Consider the following 27,842-nt stretch of genomic DNA (forward strand, 5'->3'; position numbering starts at 1 on the left):
GAAAAGAACATTTATGTGGTATACTTTACAATGTGAAAGTTAACTGTCTTATAATAAATACGAACTTTATGATCATCCAAAGTGTGTATACATTTTTTGAGACACCCTGTATTAAAACCAAAGGCTCAAAACTCTCTATTGTCCTACAATCCTATCTCACTTAGGATAATTAAAGCAAGATTTAGAACATCAATCGGATCACTAACTATTATTCAAGTATACTCACCAACTTCGACATCATCAGAAGAAGACATTGAGGAGTTCTATATAGACTTGCAAAAAGCAGTACAGCGGACATCAAGTCAAGATCTCCTAATGGTAATGGGGGACTTAAATGCAAAAAGTAAGCAAAGACTGGGATACCTGGCCAAGAGTAATCGGAAAGTTCGGGTATGGGAGAAAGCAATGAATGTGGCGAAAGGCTGCTAAACTTCTGCTCAAATAATAGACTAACAATAACCAACACTCTCTTTAAACATCCAAAACCCCCTAAAAATGGACATGGATATCACCAGACAGACAAACCAAGAATATGATAGACTATATTATTGTAAACCAAAGATGGAAATCAAGTATCCTAAACTGCAGATCCTTCTGTGCAGATTGTGGATCAGACCATAAGCTAGTATTAGCAAACCTAAGAATAAAGTTAAAATCTGGAAGCACTTTTAGAGTCAAAAGGAGACTGAATGTAAAAAAAACTACTAGACAACAATATTCTAAGAGAATATCAACTAGAACTAGATAAAAACCTGAAGGAACTACCAAAACAGAATAGAAACATCGAAGAACATTGGTGCAAATTAAAGGAAATAATATTAAAATCGGCAGAAAATACAATAGATTACACAGAAAGAGAAAGTAAAAAGGATTGGATCTCGAATGAAGTAAAAAGATTAAGCGATCAAAGGAAAAGCATGAAACTAAAACAGAACTATAACAGAAATGAATATAATAGATTAACCAGAGAAATTAGAAAACTAGTTAAAAGAGACAAGAATAACTGGTTAGAAGAAAATGCAAAATGGCAGAAAAGCTATCAAAAGAAAATAACCTTCATGGATTATATAAACAAATAGACCAAATTAGTAAGACAAAATTATGATCAAAAACAAAGAGGGACAACTAATTAAGAGTAAAACAAAAAGAATGGCCAGATGGGAAGAATACTTCAAAGATTTATATAATAAAAACAGCTCCCAGGATATTACGATTCCAGCCACTGAAATGGAAGAGGAAACAAATATCTTTACCAAAGAAATAATAGCACACAGCATAAAAAAACTCAAAACTAGGAAAGCACCTGGCATTAATCAAATACATGCAGACTTCTTAAAAGCAGGAAAGGAACACCTTTTGGAACCATTAAAAACATTACTTGAAAGGATGTACGAAAACGAAGCAGTGCCTACTGATTGGACCAAATCAGTCATAACTCCTATATACAAAAATGGAGATAAAACAGAATGCAATAATTACAGAGGCATTAGCCTCCTCAGTATTCCAAGTGAGGTTTTTACGAAAGTACTCCAAAAACAAATTAAGCCATATATAGAACTGGCACTGGGAGAAGAACAAGCCGGTTTCAGACCAGGGCGAAGCGCAATTGATCAACTATTCACCTTAAACGACAGCTAATAGAAAAGACACAAGAGTACAACCAAAGTTGCTACATAAATTTCATAGACTTTCGTCAGGCATTTGATTCAATCCGTAGAAGAGAACTATGGAAAACTATGGAAGAATTTGGAATTCCCAACAAAACCATAAGAATAATAAAGAATCTGTATGAGAAATCTGAAAGTACAGTACGAATGGAGGACATGTTAACCAACTGGTTCCACACAGAGAGCGAAGTAAGACAGGGATGCAATCTGTCACCAGACCTGTTCAATCTTTCACTGGAAGAAGCGACCGATAAGGCCTTAAACAATGAAGACTCCGGAATCCAAATATATGGGAAAAATGTGACAAATTTAAAATTTGCAGACGATAATTACTTGCAAGCACAGAAGAAAATCTACAGCGAATTTTTGATAAAATAAAGGAGGGGTGTGTAAAATCTGGATTAATATAGACAAAATATATATAGACAAAAATATAGACAAAACAAAAATTATGCAAATAGGAAAAAAGAAGCACCAATCTGAAAATTGAAATTGATAGTAAGAATCTAGAGCAGGTAGAAAACTTCACCTACCTTGGAGGGTTATTGAGTACAATGGTGAAATTATAAAAGATATATACAGACGAATCAGTCAAGCATCCCAAACTTTTGGACAACTTAATAAAATATGGAAGTCAAGAGACATCAAACAAGTAACAAAAGTAAGAATCTATGAAACAATGGTCCTCCCAATACTCCTCTATGGAAGTGAATGCTGGAATCTCAAAAAGGCTGAAGAGAAAAAAGTATTAGTTACTGAAATGGGTTGGCTAAGAAGATTACTTGGAGTATCTCTGCTGGATCGACTAAGAAACGAAGACATAAGGAAACGACTAAAACAAGAAATAATAGACAAAATCCAAGAAAGAAGACTGCGATGGTTTGGCCATGTGACCAGAATGGGAACAGAAGGACTACCATCTAAAGTCCTGAATACAACGATGGAAGGTAAAGATTCAAAGGACGGCTCAGAATTAGATGGATAGACAAAATAAAAGAGGACCTGAAAACCGAATCACAACAAGCGACACCAAACTGGACAGAATTGTTCAGACTCTCCCGGGACAAACAGAAGTGGTGGAAAGAGTTCATTCGGCCTCATCATCATCCACAGAGATGATGGAAGAGAGAAGAAGAAAAAGAAGTAGTAGTATCAGATTTAGTTTATTAGTTAGGAGATTGGTTCGAGGATACATTGTGGTTGGTCGGTGAATTTAGCGCTCGTGTAAAAATGGTGATTTTTGTCTGTCTTATTGTGCTTTTTCCTTAGAACATTAGTGTTTTATAGTATATTAGTGTAGATTTTAGTGTTTTTAGTATTTTATAACATATTTTTATTAAGATATTTCAACAATATGTTTAAAATAGCACCAAAAAACGTACAAGAAAATAATGCTAAAAAGAGCACCGCAGGCGAGAACAAGCAGACTAGCCCCGTTAATGAGGTTATTGGAGTTGTGGAGGAAGTTAATGAAAATGAATTAACCTCCAAACTAGCAAAATTAAAGCAGGTCATCAGAGAAACGAGGCGGAATTACAAAAAGTTGAGAAGCATTTAAATGAGCATAGGGAGAAAATGAAAATTAATCAGCAAAATAAGAAACAATAAAGCACGAAAAAAGGTAAGTCAGGAAGTAACGGAAACCAGGTAAGTGACGTTGTTAGTAAAAAGAAAGAAGTTGTTTGGTATGGGGATTCTATAATAAAACATGCTATTAATGAGCGAGTTATAACTTCGAGTGTTCCTGGAGCGAAAATTAAGAATATAAAGGAAAGAATCCAAAAATAGAAAAGAAAAGTAAACGAAATCGCAATTTAGTAGGTACTAACGACTTAACTAGCGATAAGTTCAGTATGAGAGGACATGAAAGGGCGAGAGTGAAGAGTGAGAAAGTGAAAATCGTCAATATTTTACCTCGATATGATAAAATTGAATTAAGAAGGGCTATGATGGCAAACGATTCGATGCGTAGAAGGAATGGATGCGAGTTTTTGGATGTGTGGAGTCAGCGCGTGAGCGCGAAAAAGAGTAATCATAATGGGAGAGTTTAATTATCCAAATATTGATTGGGTAGCAGTAGAATCTCATGAGAAGAATGAAAATGCATTTATTGAGCTGTTGCGGGACAACTACGTCACGCAGCATGTGACAGAAGGAACTCGAGGTCAAAGAGTGCTAAATGTGATTATAGTGCCAGAGGGCGTTTCAGTTAAAGACACAACTATTCTGTCTCCGGTCGGTGACAGTGATCATGCGGTACTCACTTGGGAAGTGATTACGTTTATGAATGTTCCATTCAGAAAAGATTACATGCCGAACTGCAAAGCAGGAAATTATGACCACCTGAGGAGTAGACTGAGTTCAGTAGAATGGGATCGGTTGCTGGATGGAAAGAATATCGACAGTGCATGGGAAGCACTTAAACAATATTTAAATGATGCGATATCAGAATACGTCTCGAGAGTTCCAAGAATAAATAGAGTAGCAGTCAAATGGATGTGTAATCTTATTAAGCAAGAGATTCGTTAGAAAAGGACGATGTGGAAGGAATACCGTTTGCATAAGGATGGCATCCGTAATGAAAGTTATAAGCAGCAACGTAGAATAGTCACAACTATTGTACGGAAAGCAAAGTCTGATTATGAAAAGAAACTGGCTCTGCGTGCTAAAACAACCCACAAGAATTCTATCGATATGCTGCAAGTAAAAGAAAGAATGAATATGAAAGAATAACTCTTCTAAATGCAGATGGCATGAGGGTTACAGATGCAGATGAGGTGGTTAAACTGAGTGCCCATTTCGTTAAAAGCTATCAACCTGGTGTACGCGGAGCTCACTGCTACCTCTTCACTACGAGAAGAAATTCAGGTGTATGAGGATGAGGTATTAGAGATGTTGTATAAACTGAACAAGAATTCTGCAATATAAACTGATTGGATATCAGCACGGATGCTGAATGAGCATTCAGCTGAACTGGCTATTCCTTTCAGGCTATATAATTTGAGTCTCAGAACATGGAAGATTCCACAACAGTGGTGCAAAGGCCGATGTATCCAACTATCGACTAATCAGTATCTCAGGAGTGGTGGTGAAGATTTTGGAAAAGCTGGTTAGGGCTCGCATTCAGAAATGGATTGACAGTGAATATCTACTTTGCAATGAAAGCATGGGTTTACTAAGATAACGTCATGTTTTAGCAACTTACACACATTCTATAATAATGCTATCACTGAGTTAGACAAGGGGAATGGATACCCCATAACACTTTTGGATTTTGCTAAGGCTTTTGACAGAATACAGCATGGAAGACTTGCATAAATTGGAGAATATGGAATCAGTATGGACTATTGGCGTGAATAAGAGGAGGGATTACTGACAGATATCAAAAAGTTGTGTATGGCATGTGTGCATCTGCAAGATTCAAGGTAACCAGTGGTGTGCCTCATAGACCAGTCCTTGGTCCATTGTTATTCAGTCTCTACAACATTGGGAAGAATTTGACGTGCGACATACAGCTATCTTTTGATGATGCAAAGATAGGCAGGGTAATTAGGAATGCTGTCGTATGCAGAACTTGCAGAATATTTTGAATAGCTGGAAATGTGGGCATGTGAAAATGGCTGTAATTTAAATGTTAATAAATGTAAGGTCATGCACTTTGGTGTGATTAGATATCAAATGTCGTATTGTATTGGTGGGATGCTAGAAGAAACTGATCAGGCTAGGGATCTTGTAGGTTTAGTAGACAGGAAGTTGAAGGGTCATATAGCAAAAATTGTAAATACAACTAAGAAAATACTTGCAATGCTGAAACGAAGATCACATGTAAAGATAATAATGTCATTTTTCCTCTTTACAAGTCCTTCATAAGACTTCACTTGGACTATTTTGCGCAGGTTCTGGTCTCCTGGTTTCCGTTGCGATTCTGATATACTGGAGAGAGTGCAAAGGTGAGTGTTAAAAATGATATCATGATTGTGGAATACTGATTATGAAGACAGATTGAGAATTTGTAGACTGCAGACACTAGCAAACAGGAAAAGAGGGGTGATAGGATTGAGACGTACAAACTTCTGAAATGGTCATACAGGATTTGAATTGATGGAATTTTTAAATTTACGGAAAGGACAAGAGGGCATCCTTGGAAGCTGAGAATGAATGCTGCTAAGAAGGGGGTGAGGACTAGATTTTTCTCTCAGAGGGTGGTGCGTGATTGGAATGGATTGCCATTGGATGTTGTGAGTGCAAGCAGTGTGAATGAATTCAAGAATAAGTATGATAGCTGGTGTGTGTGTGTAGTATGTGGCCTCCCTCGATTAGTACCTGTCTTCCTGGAGGTCTTTTTTAATAATAATAATAATTAAATCACTCAGTCAGAAATACATAAAAACAGAAATAACAGCAAATCGATAACTGATTGTGCAATCGAAAATCATATCTTGTTAAACTTATTTGTAATTCGCGAGTTTATAAGAAACGTCAATAAACGTGTACCTTGCTTTTAGATATCGATCAGATTACTGTCTAGTTATAACTAAAGACAAGATATATAAGCCGTTGTGACATATATCCAGATGAGTTGTCAAAGGGACTGTTGATTAAAATTCAAAGCGCCGTGCTTGAGGCGATTTGATGTTATTCTAGTTTATTGTTACGAAGTATAATTTTGTTAATTAAGTAGTTGATCAAGTGATGATACAGCATGAGACAAGGCACACGTCTGGTGTTTGTGGGTGTGTCACGTGGGAGTGGGACGGGGGTATTAACACTAAGCCAGACAATAAAAGAAAGATAAATATAACAGCTCTTATCTTGTGACGGCCTTGTTCTTAAAATATCGATGAGATGCGAAGATGATAGTTTCGTAATAAATGGTATTTGCGCAACACAAATTAGAATGTAGTGAGGCACTGCGTGAAGCGTAATGCTGCAGGTAAATACAAGCCAAGATTGGGCGGAAAACAACTTGGTAACGCAAAAAAAGCAGAATGAAACTGCCCACTACCATGGCACTTGCTATTCAACGTCAGTGAGTATCGACTAGTCTGTTACTAGCTCTTCATTGAGCCTTGGTGCTCTACTGAAGCAGTTTGGTGCAGAATTCAATCTGTGTTGTGGATTTTCAAATGCGGTTGAGGAATATAATTATTTAACAGAAGCATATTCTGAATAAGCATTTCACTGTTATGTGTTAAGGAGGAATAACTGTCGAAATCGGCTAAATTTAAAAGCTGTATCAGCGTCTCTGGTATTTCATCTTTCCCTTCCTCCTTTACAACCTCGCCCCACCATTTTAGCCCAGTATGGAAAAATATTCGGGGGTCTCACAATATTGGCACACTTCCAGACTTTAACGTATACATAATATGTATACGTATACATGACGTATACATAAGAGAAGGAAGAAAAAGAAGAAGAGAAAAGGAAGGAGAAAAAGAACGATTATCTATTTTCATTCAGAGCGCTTTGATTCTTTCATTAATTGGAATTAACGCCTCAAATTTGACCTAATGCATTTTGCCGAATAAAAATGGCTTAAAAAGTGACAAAAATACAATAATTCAATGCACAGATACACTATGTTTCAAAAAAACTTCATTGCACTAGCCGCCTTTGACCTTTCCACCATTAATTTTCCATTAATATTGATAAACGGACAAGGGTAATTGGGTCCATTCCTTCATGAAAATGACAACCCTTTCTGTAGATGTTAGACTTATTCTCTTAACGTTCTACCTCTTCGTAAAGATGCTCTATTGTTTAATTCGGGACTTCGTGTGCGTCAGTCTCATCTTTTCACCACTATTAATTCAAACCATGTCACCATAATCTCTGAAGCATGGCATGGCATTATCATGTTGAAAGGGATACTTTCCACAGTTAAGCAGCAGAGAATTGGCCGTAACGTCAATAGTTCGGTATTCGTTTTCCGCACTAGGAGAGGCATTTCCAAGTCACCATACTTAACAGAGATCAGACGAAACACTTTAGTGCCTAAAAGTTGTCTTGGCATCCGACGTAGCTAAACACGCTCATTTCATCTGAAGTGTGTTTGTCTTGATTCCTCAAACCAGCATTATTTTCCAATCGGGAAAGTTTTGCCATATACTTCATAGCAAAAGCATTGTTTGAACCCAAACATGACTTCAAACGTTTTTATCAACACGCAGGAAAGAAACAAAGAGAGAGAAAAATCACATTACTGAACTGTCAATGCATGTTAATGGAAAAATCACGTCCCAAAAAATCCAGAAAGATGAAACCATTCGAAATAGCAGAGGCTTCCCACTGGAGTCCTCAGCAATGAAAAACAATTCCAAAATGTTCACGCTTGCATTCTATCTTCGCGATATGGAATTTCGATTCCAATTCCAATTAAATTTCACCCATTTTGAAACGTGTTATCAGCTATAACGATCCAGCCTAATTTTTTTAAAGGCTATCTTCTACTAACAACCTTCGCTTGCAAGGTGTATGTGATTAAGACTGTCATCCTCCATTTAACTGAGAAAAACAACTATTCATTTTATCGACTCCTTATTTCCTTCCTGCGCCTTTCTCCATCCTAGTTACGAGCATACCTCAAATACAGTGCTTATCCTTCCCTCCCCCAAAGTAAACTTCTTTTTCTCCATGATGCGCACACAAGCACCAAGAGAAAAGCTGTTCAGTCTTACAGTTATATGGAGTTAATGTATCATTATACAGAGCAATGGTTGTATGTCAGAAGTTAAGAACATATAGGAAGTTGGTTTAATGTAAAATCTGGTGTAAGACAATGCACTCTATTTCTACTTTATTCATCTCTATGGATCACAGTATGAAAGAAAGTGGCATTCAGCTTGGTATAGAATCAGGGTTATCAAACGTAGCTCTCTGCTTTATGCAGATATAGTCCTAAACAAATCCAATACATGTAACACATTTGGCATGAAAATTAGAAATAAAAAGCCCAAAACTATGAAAATAGGCAGCTACAAGGGAAAACGTCAACTGTACCCTGAACAGTGAATATTTTGAACAAGTAAAATATTTCAGCTAATTAGGCATAACTGTTAGTAAAGATGGCAAATTAACTATGGAAATAGACAACAGAATTAGTAAAGCTGGTATGGTAGGAAGTCAACTGAATAAATTCATATGGAATAAGAGAGAAATTAGTCAAAACACTAAACCATCTGTATACAAGACAGTGTTTAAACCAATTTTGTCTTATGGATCTGAGATATGGGTTAGGCATAAAGTTAATCAAAGACTAGAGACCACATATGAGGGCTGGGAAAAATTAGGGGAGTGAACAGATGTATCAATGGCAAAATCATATTGAAATTGAAGATATCAGGAGGGAATCTGACACTGGTAGTATTCAGGAACGTATGAGCAGAGCTAATCTAGCGTGGTGTGGTAAATTAAACAGAATGAGGAAATAAAGATTAGCAAAAGAGGTGTTTGATGCCGAGAAGACATGAAAAGAATTCAGAGAAAGACCAATATCTACGAAGATTGATGCAGTTACAGTGTCTTATAAGATAGAAATATAAGGTTTGACAATGGTGAAGTGCTGACAAATGACAGATTAATTTGGAGGAAAACTGCTGATAGCAGATGAGTAAAAATGCAAACTTAATCGTGTAGTACTTTCATAATATTCTGTCCATTATTGGAGAGTATCTTTCAGGAATATGATATGGATCCGATTCTTCCAGTAACTACATTACTGGCAAATCCTCCACTGGTAGATCTACTGGCCGATCTGGTGGTTCCAATTTTGAATTATAATTTAACGTAAAACTACACTACCAAGTAATCTTTGCATATGCAGTTTTCTTAATGAAAAAATTAGATCACGTACTAACATTTTACCTTCATTCTCTCTCTCTCTCTCTCTCTGAAGTTCTATTTATGGCGTGAATGAAGTAAGGAAGTCCCCCCCCCTCCGTAAGACAGAAACGAGGAGGTAGTATTTGAGATGAATTAAACAGGTAGCAAGAAAATATTCCTAACTATGAAGACTTCCTACTATCTGTTTTGGAAGGTTGTTTTAAAACCTCAACTATTTTAATTAATTAATGTGAGTAATGTTTATTTTTTTATCTGTTCGGAAATAAATTTGCAGTTTTTTAAATACTACATTTTGTTGCGGAAACTATGCCAGTACTCCTATTTTCCCGAACATTATGCCCCCAGTGACTAACTAGAGTGGCATAACCAAGACAGGAAAGCTTTGGTTTGTAAAATATGGAATGATCTGAAATTTTGACCAAAGCAACACTAAATGACACAATTTATATTATACTGGACGGTGAACATGATTTAGTTAACCTGCGAAGGTTATGTATTGAACTCTATAGCCTCGGTTTTTATGAAAAGACTGCTGCGTACAGTACAGTACGCAGAACTGCTAGAACAGTACGCAGATGTTTTTTCATGATCTGATCCTCTATAATCTAGTGGCAATTCTCTGACAGCGATATAACGTACTGAAAAATCATATGGAATGAAGTGAAGGGTGAACAATTTCCAAATCAGACAGACCTGTTTAGGGATAGCGAACGGCAGAGTGGGTGTCGAGGGGGGAAGGGGGTTAAAGCAGAAACGACTTAGGCCATGAGGCTAGTGTATTATGTCTGTTAATTACGTATGAAATCGAGTAACTTAACTTCAACTGAAAAGTCCTAATAAAGGTTCCTTGAGTGCAGACTTTCCAACGGAAGGGCGAATGATGCGACTATCTAGCGAATGCTACGGGGACAAAAGTTATCGTCCCGTCTTTAAGTGTGATTGCGGCAATATTGTGGTAGAGGATGCTTTTCCTATTTAGATTATCCTGCCTTCCTTTCCCTTGTACTGTCTGAAAAACTGAACGCCAAGCGTTATATTGATATGTTAGTGACTTCCGTTTTGTGACAGCTTTCAATCTTCTGGGAAGGCTCTTCCACTAGATTTTGGTACCTCGCTGCTGTAATTCCTTTCCATTCTTCTTCCCGAAGAGTATTAGTGAGGTCAGTCACTGACAATTCCGCTTGGCTCACAATTCATCCCAAAGGTGCTCGACGTTGAGATCAGAGCCCTTTCCTGTAACAGTTTGGGTGAAGCCACTTTTTTGTATGATACAGGAAAGGGGTATTCTGCCGCCATAAAGTTGGAAGCACAGAACTGTATAAAATGTCATTATACGCCAAGGCGTTAAGATTCTCCGTCACTAGAACTAGAAAGGCCATAAAAAACATCCCCAGATCATGATGCCTTCTGCATCAAGCATCACAGCTGCCCCAAAACCTTCTTGCAAGTAACATTCTCCTAGCATTCGCCAAATCCATACTTGTTCATCGGACCGCCAGATGGTGAAGCGCGATTCATCACTTCACAGAATGTATGTCATATATACACTGATCCAGAGTCCAATGGTGACGAGCTTTACACCATTCCACCCGACACTTGGCGTTGCAATTGCTGATGTTAGATTCGTGTTCGGCCGGGCGGCCATGGAAACCAAGAACAGTTGATATACTAGCGTTGTTTGCATTTCGGAATTCGATAGCGAGTGTTTCAACAAAGGACAAACAATTTTTTCGCGCCACGCGGTTCAGCACTCTTCGGTCCCGCTTATTGTGCGGGTGTTGCTCCTAGGTGTTTCCGCTTCACAAGAACATCACTTACAGTTCATAGGGCAGCGCAACAATTTCCCGAACTAACGGTACTGCCTGCCTGGTTTTCCTTTTCAGTAGTTTCCGACAGTAGATGACTTTATAGGCGTTGCCCACAAAGAATTCCTGGTGAGATTTTTACAGGATCGTTCACCATTGCTTTCCCCAACTCCCAATTTTATCCGGGCTTGGGACCGGCATATGGCTGGAACGTATTCATGACTGTAATCCGTATATGTTCACAGGGCCGGTTTGCCTGTTCTGGGGAACAAAAAACTCGAGTTTGCGAGTGGAAAAACTCTCTACCTCCGTATGAGACCGGCTAACTCACCTATTGTCGAAAGAGACCAGATAAAGGTTCCTCTCTCTCTCTCTCACACACACCTCTTCTCTCTGTGTCTATATATATATATAGTGAGAGACATGTGAAGAGAGGTGTGTGTATGTATCGCAAGCTACATTGTTTTATCTTCTTATATCTAGATTATTTTTATATCGTAAAGATGCAGCATACTTGCGTATAAAAAGTATATACGAAATTATTTTAATGAATTTATTCGAAAGAGTCAATGATATTTTGTGAATCCGCACGTGATGGGGAAAATTAACTGACATTTTTCGTGTTCAGCGAAATTCTATTAGATGACAACTAAAGCTTGTCAGACACTATAAACCATGTGGGCTTGTCTAATTATTTTGAATAAGGCTTCCGACCGTCTAATGTATTCCAAGTATTTTAATCAAGAAGCTTAAAAATACATATTTCTTAACCAAGCAAAAATGTTTACAGTTATAAATCCAAGTTTCTGAAACCATACAGCAACAATTATATTTTATTTTTCGACCCAGACTACTGTCAAGTATTCTTGCGTTTCTCTCTGACAGCGAATGAGTTCGATAAAATATGAAATGACGTTCTAGTCAGTTAAACCTTTTTAACACTAAGATGTAAATTCACATTACAATCCTGCCTAGATATTGAAATTTTAAAAACTTTAGAACACAGAACAGAGCGAATTCTTCTACTCTCTCTCTTTCCCCCTCCCCCTCCTTTCATGGTGTCTATTGTAACTGCTGTTAATGTACTAACAAGCATTTTGGACAGAAAGTCAGAAAATAGAAGGGAGGGCATAAAAAGAAAAATTCGGCAACCTCAAAGCAAATTAGTAAAATATGGTTGTTATCATCACCGTCGTCAGACCTCCAGTGAATAATAATAATAACTTAATAAAAATAACAAAATAAGTATTTACATAAAAAATATTAACCTAGGATAAAATCAAAATATAGTAAATGAAATAAATGAATTAAAACTAAAATTAAAAGCAAGCATCGAACCTATTCTGTTACCAGTCAGTCGTGGACAGTAAGTTACTATACACACACACACATATATATATATATATATATATATATATATATATATTTTTTTTTTTTTTTCTCTTGTCCTTTTTATTTTTCTCAAATTTCCTATCCTATATATCGCCAATCATATTTCTTAGATTCTTTAGATAAAAAATGGATTTCACTTATCTTCTTTTAGCAAGTTTAATGAAGAGCATTTTTAATTCCTGAAGTGGGGCATGAAAATTGTTTCTCTCACAATAAAAGCTACAACATTTAACTGAACTGTTCGAAAGAAGATTCCAAAGAAAATAATTTCACTGCAGAATTCGCCTCGCTTTATGGATAGTATTCTTCTTGCTCCCCATTATCTTGACCACATAGCACTCTCACTGATATACTACGGATATTGATACACTGTATATCCTTCAACATTAATTTCACTGTATAACAAAGACATATAGTAAAATACAGTAAATAATAGTAAAGATCTATATATTAAAAAAAGAACGCTACCGAGGTAGGTGTCCTCCCTCGATGAGTCTTTGGACTCCCTGCAGGGATCACGTATAATAATAATTATTATTATCAGAATAACTCGGCATTTTTCATCCTCTGCTTGCCTCTCGGCTCCTTCCAGTCTATCCGTTCCATGAGACAGCTGTTCAAGACCATTAGCAACTGCGCATGCTCATCACCGAGATTCAAAGCGAAACTCAAATGACAACATGGCAACAGTTGGTACACGAATAACATGTTTCAATGATAGACGATATAAGAATACTACAATAATACATAAAACAATAAGCATATTCAACATCTTTATATTATTTCCTAAGGAGTACATTATGAACATAAGCAAGTCGACTAACATGCATTCAAATTTCCTTGTATCGTCATCCTTCTTAAGGATTACATTATCAAGATAAATAACAGACTATTTAAAATATATCTAAATTTCCTTTATATTGCCATCGCTTATCCACATGGAGGTTTCGGTAATACTAGGAGTACCAATGAGTTTCAAACAATGTTTTATCATAGAACTAAAAACTTAATTTTAAAGCCTATTTATCAAATTTCTGTATAATTTAAAAACCTGTAAAAACGAACATCAGTAATTTACCATCATGCAAGATTTTTACAGAACTATAAAAATGCCTTTAAAAGTTATTGACAAGTTATCTAGAAATAAAAATTAGGAAAGTAAAAAGATGAATAGTTTTATAGTTCGTCCACCGTTTGTAGGTCCCTGCTTCGCGTCTTTCCAAGAATAGTCGATTCATGCTGAAGGGGAGAAAAAAATGAAGGACGTCCGAATTGGTCGCCAACACGCGAAATCACGTGCTTTATAGGTAAAATTTTCCAACTGTTATACAAGCAACATAGTTAACTACAATAATCATAAAAGAGAAGTTAATTTTCTGACCGGTAATAATAAACAACTCATCCCACAATACGGACTGATTACCCTATTATCGGAATGGATTCTCCTTTTTCTGAGATGCGCAGAAGTGTCGAAGGATCTCTAATCGGTGGGCGAACTATAACATAATGGTATTCGCTGTAACAAGATAGCAAGACGGAAGTAAACGGATTCATAAAGCAAGTATGAAACAATACAAATGACCAGCAACTAACAGAATTTTTTATTAATACAACTTAAAGGATACAAATTTATTTCATACAGTTGAATTGTTTAAAAGGGCATGATTATAGTTATGCATTGATTAAAAACAAAGTTTTTCGCGAAAATCATCTGAATCAAAAATCCACAGCATAAGAATGGATCACTTAAAATAATTATACGTACTATAGATGTCTGACATTTAATGCTAGATGACTTATCTCGATGAATGCTACAATATCGGACTGAATTAAGACGTATCGGTGTAAACATTAATACATGTTACTATTAGCGTTTGCACCGTCAAGAGAGGTGTAATTCAAAATTTTCAGTTACTGGGAAGACACGAACGTAATAATAAATAATTAAACTTCGGTTTTCTTTTCAGAAACTTGGGTTAAAGATGATGAAACTGATTTTTGCCGCATTTCGAAATCATCTTTCAATGTAGAGATCTTAATAAACAGTCAGTGTAATAGGTATATTTCGATTTCAACAAAATTCCATATGCAAAGTGAAAATAAACTAGAATTTATTTTCATGTGTAGACTAAGAATCTACTTTATTTTTTTTACAAAGCAACTAAAGGAATATCTAAATTTCTCATTCTGTTTGCGTGAAAATGTATTTTGAGAGGTGGCATGAATACAGATTCGTGAAAAGAATTTAAAAATAGGAAGTCTTCTTTGGTATAGTGTTTGGTTTTTTGGTTTTGTTGCATGAATCACTTAATTTATTAAAAATTAAGGGCAAATTTAAAGTTGAACTAGGTATGTATGCATCGTCATAACACACCACTTTTCCATTCTGTCTAGGATCTGAAATATGAAATACCTGATACTGAACACAATGTAATAGAAGAAAACAAATTTGATTGCTTAAGTTTGAAAATTTAAACTCATATTATTAAACTTTGATTTTAGCAGTTTAGTGATGACTTAAGATGAAAGGGATGGGTACAATCCAATTTATAATGAATTCATTAAATCTAAAGGAAGAATTGGTGATAACAAAGCAGGTTAACATACAGAAGAAAAGATAAACCAAGAACAGTTCACAAATGAAAAAGACAACTATAGAAAAAACAAAACGTACCCTTATTATTTTAAGTTTGAAATACAACATAATTCGAATATAAATATTATAAAAATAAATGAACCAGCTGCGCAAATAATTATAGAATGCAATGGGAAATAAGAAAAATAAGATAAACGAATTAAAATATCGGAAGCTTTCAGACGTTTTAGGTTCCATAAGAAAGATCGTTTTATGTTTTCGATTCTGGTCACTGACTATAGGAACTTTTTCTATGACTTTTTTCAACAAGTTCCTGAGTTATCATAGGCAGGCAGAGTTTTTCGCCCATAGAACTCGGGTTTGTAACCCTGCAACTTATAAAAAAACAGACAGTGAACTCACAATATTTCACATACTATGAGTGACTATTAGGATTTAGGATAGCAGAATTTTGTCCCATATCTTTCGCCAATGCTTCTAAAACTTATCGTTAGCCACCGGCTCAACTACTGATGATGGATAATGGTGATAGCCGAGCAGCTTACAGATATCCAAAACGGTAGATAAGACTATAATAGGTCTGCATGCTCCTTTTGGGCAATAAAAGGCATTAGAAATGTTTAAGAAGAAGAATAATCATGCCTTATAACAAACACTTTTAATGTAAATAGAAGTTTAGATTTTAATTCTCTTTCATTAGCATTCAAAATGCTAATGAAAGAGAATTAAAGGACAAAAAACAATACAAGCTCAGGTTGTATGGATAGTTTAATTAACAGAAACACATTCAGATTAGTAAATACCATTAGGTTTTTGATAAAACTAGCGAATATATTTTTAGAAACCAATATTTTATGAGAGTTTAAAATGAACTGTTATATCACCAATATTTAAAAGAAGAGGAGAGGTGTTCCTCTTGAGATAAGCAGCTGATACTGCGGCCTTCTCCACTCTCTCTTGTTATCTACGGCGAAACCCATGCTCAACAATAAAAAAAAAAAATTGCTCACACTCCCTACAACCATCGATCTCAATTGCGGTTGTGCTAGCATCACAACTGCACTACTGCACTAGCCTACAGTAAAGCTGTAAAACATTCTGCCACTAGTAGTGCAGTAGGAAGACTGACTTATCCTTTAGCTTTAGTCTGAAACACCTAAATCAGCATCTCGGCCAGGATGCGAGGAGTTTTCATAACAATTTTCAAGTGAAGATGAGTTACCTATTCGCTGAATGATGGGATGATTTTTTCCTTCAGGAAATCCGGTATCCCTCTGCAGAAACAGACAAACTGACAGCAGGAGAACAAACGGAGATTCTGATGCGTGCGCACGAACACACACGCACACACGAGCTTGACATACATATGTGACCATTGGCCTTAGCTGCATCAAGTAATACTGCATTAAACAAATATAACCAGCTACTGCACACTATAACTCCATATTTGAGTATACTTTTTTTCCCCTGGCTACAACATTAGGACTGAATTCAACCCATTTTTGTTATTGGAGGGGCTGCAGTGAAGGTAGACTTGTGGGCGTAGGACGATTATTACTGAATGCACTTAGATTAGTTTTTTTTGTTTTCTTTTGAAAACAGTCATACGGTTGATTTGGAATCTGCAGAGATCATAGAGGGTCATCTCCATGCTTATAAGTTTCTTTGTTGTTCCTTCAAAAGAGTCATACAGTATGAAGGTATTTGAAGAGGGAAGAGGAGTAGAGCAGCAGGCAATAACTTATTCAAGTTTGAATGACGATGCAACAGCCATGTGCAATAGAAGTAAACAGAAATTCTAGTAGCATAGATCTCTAACATTTGGCAATTATGGATATTATGCAGAACATACAAAAAACATCTAATCGTGTTCTCAGCAATTAACTTTAATCACTTAACCTTACCAATAATACATTAAGATTTCTGTGGTTCATAGAAAGTATGCCTTATGTCCTGTACAGGAAGTATTAATATTCAATCTACGTCAAATTATAATACTTTCAAAAGTATGACTGCCATCTTGATTTAATATTTCCTGGGAGAAATGCATCGCATCCAAATTCTCCTCGGCATCAAACTTGGTATCCTTTTCCGTTTGAAACAATACTTCACACCTGTACAACTCGTAACATTATAAATCCCGAGCTCGTACGCTGGTGCATCAAAAAGGTCCATAGAAAGACTTCATGCTATGCAGAAGAGGGCAGTCTGCTCAACATATGACACCTCCCCTCACTCCCAGACCGCGTCTTTCTCAAAAGCCATTTGGGAAAAAATCCTTTAAGCATGTAAACGAACAGCTGCTCGTGTTTTTACATACTTAAAAGATTGATGTTGACCATGCCTTGAAACTTACAGAACCAACTTCTTATGTACCTCTTTCATTCCATCTATCTATGTTCCCTGTAAGAGCTTACCTCTTTTCTCCAAGGACTACGACCTCATGTGTTCGAGGGAAAAAATCAACAGGCTTTCTCCGTAACCACTTGACCAGTCACATATATGCGACACTATTGTCCTATACACTATTGTCCTATGCAGTCAAAATACTCCGACCAGCGTCCTAATAGTTCTCCCTCCAGAACTGCAACTACGCGACGTGGTATAGATTCTGACATCTTTTAATGTTGCCGAAAGTCGTCAGGATTGTTTTCCTTAGATTTACGAGTGTCTGGGGTGGAGGATTCAAATTCTGGATGTCTCGATCATTGTAATCCCAGGATGTTCCACTAGGTTCAAATCCGGTGAATTCAGCGGCCATGTTAACACCGAAAATTGTTGTCGTGTTCGGAGAGCTCATTCTTTCGAACGAGAATATTTCATGGTCACCATGAAGGGGTATGCTTGATCAGTCACAATGGATAAGCGCTTTGTACTATTCATAGTAAGGTTTATAGTTACTAGAGTCACAAGCTATTCCCAGGGAACATTTATACCATAACGTTCCCACCTCCAGACTACTTCTGCTGGACCATGATATCGGGGTGATTCCACTACCTAGGTCGATGATTAGGTATAAGCATGAGTACCTTGACTGGGTGCCTACTTCGAGGGCCCATACGAAACAGGATAGGTTGGACTATGTTCGGGAAACGTAATCCAACGTATTCATCGCAGGGTTAAATTCCATGGTCAGCCATTTCACTTTTTCTTCTATGGGCTTGCACAAGGCGGGATGACCTGACTCACCATGAGCATTGATGAGGTGTGAGACTGCCACTGGTCCGGCAGCTGCTGTTTTTTTTCCCGGTATCCTGACACTCTTGAAACACGAATTACGAAGAGCCTACAATATTGGTAGCTTCATGGATGCTTCCCCTCCCCCATTCAACCGACACCCTACAATCATGCCTTTTCGAAGTCCGTCCGTGTTTTCGATTGAACAGCACGTCGCAAATATCATTCTGGCTTTCACGTGATACGTCCCACCTGGTGGTAGTGTGTGTGTGTGTATGCGCGCGCGATATAAAAAATAATTAACATTTATTATTCTCGTTTTCTGATAAGCTTTATTGCCAAAAAAAAAAAGAAAGTATTTTGTCATTTTCTTCATTAGAAACACGAAATAACGCACTGAGGTTTTTGATATTACGATACGTAAAATCTGAACGAATAAACTATCTTGCGATAGCAGATGGCTTTCCTCGTCGGTAAAAGACCACTGACCTGTTTACCTGCTTGTATATTGTTTGCTCTCTGGAGTTCCAAGTTTATCTAATATTTAGTCGGCTAACAATATTAAGGTACTATTTGGTGTATAATTTGGCCTTAAATAAAAAAAAAATTTTTTTTAGTGCTCAGGAAAGCTTGTATGCTTTTACAAGGAAAATTCGAATAACAGAAAGTCACTTTATTTAAAGTAATAACTTAAATGATTAAAATAAACAAGAATAGCTACGAATAGGTATAAATTAAAAATAAAAAAAAAATCAATACATTTCTTAAATTCTACTTATAGGATTTACATTCCTTTGTGCGCTAAGGAGAAAATTACCAAGGATACGTTGAAGAAGCATTTAATGAGAAATTTCTAAATGTCGTCTTAAATAAATTATAATTAAATATGTTAGTGTATCAAATTAAAAGTGCGTTTCGTGAATTTTAATATTTAGACTTTAATAAAGAAACTAGGACATTTTTTCGCAATAATGTCAGGGTTCTTCGTTAAAATGTATGCCAAAACGTAAGCTTGACTGAATATTGTTTAATAACAAAATTTTAAAAAGTGTCAATTAGAAGAAATTTTCCCATGAAAAGATTCTCGTGAAAAGAAAGAAAAAATATTCCCGTGGGCAGTATGTAAAAACTCAATTTTTTAAAAAAATTAATATAAATAATCAAAAGCAAATTCAAGTACCTGCACATTTTACTTTATTTATGGTACTGAACGAAAATAATAATAAAAAAAACCTCTTAAAACTACATGCAAATTTAAAAGTGCTTATAAATACTTCGTTTTCGTCTTTCCGTGCTTTTTCTTTCCTTTTTTTTTTTAAACAAAAATAAAATAAAATAAAAATGCATATAACCAGTAGACTTCCATCACACAACATTCCATTACCCGGGTATCGTTACTCTATTACTAAGAAATGTCTTGGCAGAACCGTTTATCCTACTATAAAGATTTCAGGAAAGAAGCCAAGGTGAGAATGAAGGTGAAATCTTATTTTCACTAACATCCTCGTCATCTGTTGTACCAAAATTCTTCAACATGTCTAAATGATTTCCATGCTTCTAGTTCTATTTTAGTGACACGCTTTTCGCTTATTCATAGTTTAATACTACCCTTAAATGAAGGTCTAATAAATATACTTTCTTCAATGGCATCTAGTCCGCGAGGTTAGCCTAGTGGCTGTGCGCTTCGCAACCATATGCCTGAGGGAAGTTCGATTCCCGTCGACGACGTGAGGAGTTGAAGGATCTTTCTCAGCCATAGCCAAGTTAGCCGGTCTTGGGTGTGGACAGCAGGGTTTTACCCCCAGTTTATCTGGGGTTTTTCATCCCGCAACCAGGCAAACCGACCCCGTGTACACACAGGCTACAGTCATAGTATATAAGTACCTCATCCCTCATTAATGTTGTTCATGAGATTCAGCTTAATGAGTTTAATACACTCCTCTGTAGCGAAATTGGAAGAACGACGATGCATTGCGCCCTTCGTTTGGAAAAGATTTGAGTTCGATTCTCGTCGTGACGAGAGGAATTTTTATATCGGCTTCTTCAGTTGACGGCGAGTTAACCGATCTCATGCGGAGGTAAGAGTTTTATTATTATTATTATCTCCCGGAAACTTGAACTTATCATCCCGCAACAGGCAAATCGGCCAGGAGAACACACATAGTTTACATAAAATATATACTAGTAGTAGTCGTGGTAGATGGCGCTATGTGTTGATGGTAGAAGTGTCGTGTAGTTCGGAGGATAAAGTAAGGGAGACGGTGAGGTGTAATGGAGCAGTGTGTCCATCCTTGATGAGTCCTTGGCAGTATAACATAATAATAAGTAATGGAGGCAGTAGTATTTTCTTTGAGGTAATCAGGGCATGTAAAATCTTTTCGAGAGGGATAATGCTTCGTTGTTATCCAGCTACTTTCAGGCTTGTTTTGGAAGATATTACAAACGAGCGCAATGTTTCAGCTTATAAACTTCATTTCTGTGAAAATGAAATTTCCATATGTTACATCGCCAAGAAATCCCTTTCCTTGTTTCAAAATAGGAAGCTAGGGTTTTGTTTCCTTTGCTAAAAACAGAAATTTCCACTCCTGGAGCTAATAATTCCATCGTTCATGATCAGATACAAGCAGTTCAGATGACTGTTTAGAAATATTAAAACTTATAAAGAGATAATTAATTCTGCTGTTATGGGTCAAGGTTTGACGAATAGGATTGGTGAGGCAAACAATGAAAGCCCAAGTTGTGTATATTGTCTGTTGGGTTTCATGAGCAGTGTGAGCGGTTGCTTTGTCCTGCAAAAGCAACACGCCTCTGCTCAGTTTCTCGCGGCGTTTTCCTTCAGTACCTTCAGAGCTGTTGAATAAACTGCTGCTGTAACAGTTTCACCTTTTTTTGAGGTACTTGGTAATAAATACACCATCCATATCCCAAAAGACAATGGCAAGAACCTTCCCTGCTGACCTTTGAGTTCGAAACTTCTTTAGCCGTGGAGGACCTTTGTGTCTCCATTCCATGGCCTCATCAACAGTCACAATACCCTAACTGGTTCCTTGGATATCCCCAGAGTCTTTGCAATGTTTCTGGCCGATATTCATTTATAATCAGGAATCATGGAATACACTGCATCGATGTTTTCAGGTGTGATTGCTGTGGAAGGTCTTCCTCACCTCAGGATGCCTATTAACTTGGCCACCCATCTGGCGACTGTTGGAAATGCTGGGGCATCTAGTTTGGTGAATCTCAGTTGCAGTCGTTTCTTGCAGCATGAAAAACTTAATGACGTCCCGCACCTCTGTGTCTTCGAATTTCTTCAAAACCTCTGACATGTCTTCTTATATAACCTAAAAGGAAAATAACAAATTATTATAATTTGATGAAACATGAGGGTTAAAGTGTTTTAACATATATCCATTTCTGTGGTTATATCAGTTGTTTTATTATCATTTTTGTTCTACGTCTTTATCAGAACTTTTAAGAACCTACCTCGCATAATCACCTGTTATTACAAATGACTAACAATTTCTTCAGAATATTTATACAGTTCTATTCTTGATGAGTCCAGAGATGAATAATTTGGAAATTTCATCTATTCTATTCTGTCAAGTGTCATTTCCATCCAAGTGGTTGAGCATTACGGATCTCTACCTGAGATCCATAATGCGCATTAGAAAGATCAGATGGTGAGGCGCTAATCTCTTGAATCTCGCAGTTAGTATATCTTATGTTTGTAGATATGTGTTAATGGAGTAAGTTTACCGTTTTGAAGGACAAAAAAACCCTCAACGTCCGTAGAGGGTTTTTTTGTCCCACTAACTCGCCATTCGATTAAAAAAACACTGATAAATGCTCCTCTCGTTAAATACGGGATATGAACCCAACTTAGCTATAGAGGCTCGAATTTCATCTACGAAGTATCAAATACAATATTATGCAAAATAACTCCCCTAATATCCATCAAAAACGCTTCGCGTAAAAGCAAACGCTACGTTAAAACATCTACAAAATTAATTATGAATTGAAGCCAAGCACCACATAAGAGCCTAGAAAAAATTTACCAGTGTGCACATTTTTGAGTAATCTAACTCAGTAGCAACATTTTTTTTTTCAAAAAGAAATTTCTTATTTTATACACTGAAAAGTTATTTACTCCAAGTTGTATTATCTCAAACACCTCACCGACTTAAATTCATGTAAGCAACTGTTTTTTTTAAGTTGGCGTACTTTTTACGATAAGCTTTTTTAGGTAATTAATGTTATTTATATTTATTTAGGGATAGTATTCTACTTCACTCTTATATTATAATGTTTTTATATTATCACATAAAGCATTACAAATTAAAAAAAGCGTAGTCTACTGAATACATTTATATTAACTTGCAGATTAACCCTATTCGCTAAGAAATCGCGAATAAAGTTAATCCAAATGTGTAAAGGAGTTCCTCAGGAAGAGCTAGCTGTCAATGTTCACTATTTATGGAATAGTGAAGAGTAAACGGTCTCTGAAGAAATCCAATGTGATTATTTCTAGACGTAAGGAATAGGATAAATTGTGTAAGTTAATTAGATGAATGTAATAATATCCTGTAGTATTTTATGTGGTAGCATCCGAGAACTATCACAGTGTTACAGTAGCAAATTAGTAATCAGAAGTGAATGAGGTACGGAAAGATGGATGGATGTAACATCATACATAAAATGGAGCTGTTATTTATAATCTGTGGACTAACCTTAAGGAAAGCGGTATTAAATCTGATATTCAAACAGAAAATAATAAAACTAGTTCTAAACTCAGTGTAGATGATGCTATGCTCTTAATCCTCTTGTTAATATTCTTGTCTTTAGCCAATCTAAAATAATTACTGTGAAAAATTATATGATAATCGGCAGTACAGAGACTATGAAAATAGGCAGAAGAACATAAAATAAATGCAGTAGGCGCAATTTTTAGGGGAGCTGGCATAATAAATATGGAAATAAATAACAGAAAATTATTATATTATCATATAGTATTAGTATTATGAAACTATATTATTATTATGAAAAATATTATGAAACTTATTATATTATATTAAAATATCAGAGAAAGAAATAGATATTATTGTTTACGTTGTAGACATGTACGCGCAGCTAATATAAGGTAGCATCGTGAATTAAATAGAATGGAAAATGATAAATTAGCAAAACAGATGATGTTTGAACAAAAATGACACATAGGAAGATCAAGGTATAAGTGGACTGATGCAGTTATGCTTTTGGAATATCGATACATAAGAGCTGATCAAATCGGAGAACTGACAAATAATAAATTAATGTGGTGAAAAGTTATCCAAAGTTATCCAGTGCGAGACTAGAATAATATCTGGTAAGTCACATGAAGATACACACTAGAAAGTGATAATGACAGCGTGTGATGCAACTTTTTTTAGAGAACTGTTATGATGAATGAATTCTGTAGGGAAAAAAGAAGAAAAGACAGCGTTTTTAAGCATTTGGATCAAAAATAACCGTTTTATTAATTAAGGTTTGAGAATTACCGTTTTTATAGTTTAGTTTAGAGAAATTTTTCTCACTTGAGTCCTAGCTCTTAAATCACTGTGTTGAAATAATATTCCATCATTACAACAACTAGTTTATGAATATAAAAAAAAGAAAATTATGACATCCAACAAGTGCTTCTTTTGTCGACAGACTAAATGAAAGTGTTTGATAACCGAGGCTGATATTTTACACTTTTCATTTCTAAAACCCTGTTGTCTGTTTTACTTTTATGCTGATCTTGCACGACTGCATGTGCTAGCTATCGACTTATCAGTTACTTGTTGAAATTTTAACCCATTTAGTGATAAGAAAATGCTGCATTTGTAAAACCGAAGGACATTTGTATTTAAAAGATAACTGTTGGCTATTTTTTAATGTGCTGAAGTAGACAAAATATTCAACTTTGATACACCTTGTGATGATTACTTCAGGAATTTATATTGAATGTCCTTGATTACATTTCTCAATTTGTATTTTACGTATACCGCCGGGACCTTTAGACAGCGGTGTTCACATTATAAGCATAAATGCGAGTCTGAATACATGAAACTGTTTATAATGTGGACCTCTTATGGTTTGAATATTATATCTAGGACAAATGTCAATAAATATACACGAGTGCAGTATGAGGTATTTGCTTCCTAATTTATAATACTGATTAAAACTTTTAAGGGAAAATAATAGCATTCGTTGCTCTAAACTGGCAACTAGTAATAGTTCATGAATGCTTACTGCTATTGCTGAGATCATTCCATCTAAAAATCACAACTCATAGACTTTTCAGAAAACGAACAAGGAATATTTTATTGGCAATTATATAACCTATGATTTTCGAAGCTTGATGAAAAGGAAATTATCAGCCACAACATTCTCGTTGATTGTCTGCCTAATTCTTTAAAGCGCTGATTTTTTTTATTATAATAAAATAATAAAATTGGCATTTGTAAAATTGGAGAACATCTATAGGATAACTCATGGCTATGTTTTGAGGTAAACAAAATATTCAGCTTTGAAACGTCTAATGATTATTTCAATAACTTGACAAATTCGATAATGAAATGAAACCTATCGCAGCTTTCGCTTTTGAAATAAATGTCCAAGTATATGAATTTCTGAATCTTTTCAAAAAACCCGTAAACACCATATCTGCTAAACTGCTACATTTTTCTATATGCATATCTTCTATGAACTAAAGGTGAAATTATCTGTTTCTCCACCAGGTCTGTCTGGAATCGCCAGCTGGAAGTCAGAACGGAACACGTTCAGTGAAAATAGTGGACGTTTGAGGAGTGTGATGCTTTTGCCGGCAACAATTCTTCGAGAAGTTTTACAATCATCTTTGTATGAACTTCCTTCACAGTCTAAATTTCCGTGTAAAATCAAACTTACGGTCTTCCCATTGCAAATTTTTTTCCTCTACTATTATTTAACAGCTAAACGAACTATAAATCATTTCGTAATGATTAACATTTGCATCGCAAAGAGATGTTGGACGTCCAGATCGCTTGCCATCATCGATATCTCCCTCTCCTCGAGAAAAGCATTTAACTTATTTCAAAAATACACACGGCCTAGAAATCGCATTATCATAATAAACGTGGTTTAGCATTTCAATAATTTCTTAGCATTTTTTCGAGTTTTCCACACTGGATACTGCTAACAATTTCTTATTGTATTCCTGATTTGCCATTCATTTCTACGACAATCACATAACAGTATTAGCTGTAAAAGCGTTCCTGCACAAAAAAACAACATCAAAATAATTCTTACTGAAGAGAATTAGTGTAGGAACGTATCATAACTACCACCAATGACAGTACTGCGAAATGCTCGATAATACATTTAATCTCGTTGCTTTGTCGCCGCATCTCATATACAGTTCAAAGTACGCAATGGTAAATAAATGGAATATATATAATATAATGTGCACGGCTGTTTATAATACTTCCCATAGCACTCTTCCTTTCTCGGTAATATTTTCCCAGAAAACACTACTTTTTCTATGTGTCCGAGGAAATTACCTATTTTTAAAAAAAATGACACGAAAATTCCATCAAAAGTTCGGAAAATTTTAAATTCTTGTTCTGATATTTTAGATACTTATTGAGCTATATACTTAAGCTATTCGGACAAAATTTCAGCTTTTCATCAACTCAACATCTCATCATCAAATCGTTGATCCTTGACCTCCTTGTTAATCCTGTATTTAGACATGAAGAGCAACGCAAGGTGGGGAAGGGAGAGATTACGTAAAATTATTAGTAAAACGCATGTCACTTGTGTATCACGCGAGCACAGTTACCAATGAATAGGGATTGACAATGACGTCTGCTTGGCTTACTAGAAAGCGCATACTTTTCCTCGCAAGCCTGCATTATAGCAAAATATTCTTGACTGCATCAAAATGCAGTCAAGAATATTTTGGAAAATTTTCATAATTATCCGAAAGGATTCATTAAAGTATAAAAAATAAATAATTAATGGCACAAGAGGGCGCTGCAGTACCATTAATTAAATAATTCGAAATAATTAAATAACTCGATTACCCTTTAACCCTTATTCAGATATCAGATGTTAGAGCTGATAGTTTAAATAAACAGCATTTAAATGTGTAGAAGACGAATAATAAAACCACTTTCGGTCAAACTAATCTTTAAAAAGCGTATTACTTGGACTTTTGCTTCTGAGCCTATTAGGAATGTAAGTCGCCAAAACGAATGTGTGCAAGTTACGTAACTGCCAACATTGCAGTTGTTGACTAAGCAAATGAAACTAGCCTAGCTAGCAAGTTTTTCTTTAAAGAGAAAACACCAAAAATAGTATTAATAGTCGAGGGAATTGTATTCGACTTTATTAAAAATAAATAAATAAAAATCAGGCTCGGTCAGTCTTTTCAGTCAGAGAAAATGTTAGAATGATAGCTAGCTCCATTAAAAGTAATCACGGCCCATGCTTTACCGCAGTAGAAGAACCAGAGACTACATTTTGGGAAGAGATACCTACCGGCATATAATAGATGAAAGTGCGATCTAGAAATAATTCCCTTATATATTTTTTCTTGTTTTTTTTACTGTAATTCATTTCAATTTCTCACATTTATTTCATAGTTTCAATTTGTATTATAATTACAAAAGGTATATAGATTGGTTTCGTTTCTTGTTATCTCCCAGGTGGGAATCACCATTGCTTTGGTTTGTGATCTACCCATTTAGTACAATTTCAGATGCTCCATATATAATAAGGGTTTGCGAACTACATACCTCAACATCAGTTAATATTTAATCTCATTATTGTGGCAACCATATTTTGGTGTGCGTTTATTTTTTACCTGTTCATTTTAGTTTCCCTAGTTTCTATGTATTCACAGAAAAGTTATTTACTAATCATTACTCCGCTGGTCAACATTACTTCAAACACATAGAAAGTATATATAATACGAACACTAATGGACAGAATTCGCAGACCTGTTTCAGATAGAGAGGAACTAAAAAAGAAAACATCGATATGTTTTCTTTTCCCCTGCCTATTTAACTTCTTGATTCTAACATGAATTTGCCATTTTCCGATCCTTGCAGACAACTTAACTACATCTCTCCTCTGGATGAATAAGCGTTTTCTTTAACCTTTCAGATAAGCTTTAGAGGACACCTCTCTTCTTGGTAACTTAGATTACAATCTTGTGCAAGTTTACTCTCACACAAAGAACACCCTTCCTCCAGCCAAGTGAGTTGGAGAAGGGTGTTCCGGAGGTCGATCCACTTGGGTTGACCTCCGGAATTTCTACTCTTTGTTTCCGTGGTCAGACTATTGCTTCCACTCTTCTCATCC

The 27,842-nt window shown here is 35.8% G+C and overlaps 1 protein-coding gene and 1 long non-coding RNA gene across 3 annotated transcripts in view; one reads left to right on the plus strand and one right to left on the minus strand.

The window, feature by feature from the left end:
• The window catches only part of LOC150094120 (uncharacterized), a 38,065-nt gene extending 12,440 nt beyond the window's left edge, over positions 1 to 25,625 (plus strand). The window contains exon 3 of the long non-coding RNA XR_016550256.1: positions 25,235 to 25,625. This is a non-coding gene — a long non-coding RNA (uncharacterized LOC150094120). The remainder of the gene's footprint in view (positions 1 to 25,234) is intronic.
• LOC150094118 (uncharacterized) overlaps positions 1 to 27,842 on the minus strand; it is a 434,551-nt gene that overhangs the window by 341,859 nt on the left and 64,850 nt on the right. The gene's annotated exons all lie outside the window — the stretch shown is intronic.

This window comes from Typopeltis vanoorti, chromosome 22 (assembly GCF_054136105.1).
Source record: "Typopeltis vanoorti isolate ZY-2024b chromosome 22, IOZ_Tvanoo_1.0, whole genome shotgun sequence".
NCBI lineage: Eukaryota > Metazoa > Arthropoda > Arachnida > Uropygi > Thelyphonidae > Typopeltis > Typopeltis vanoorti.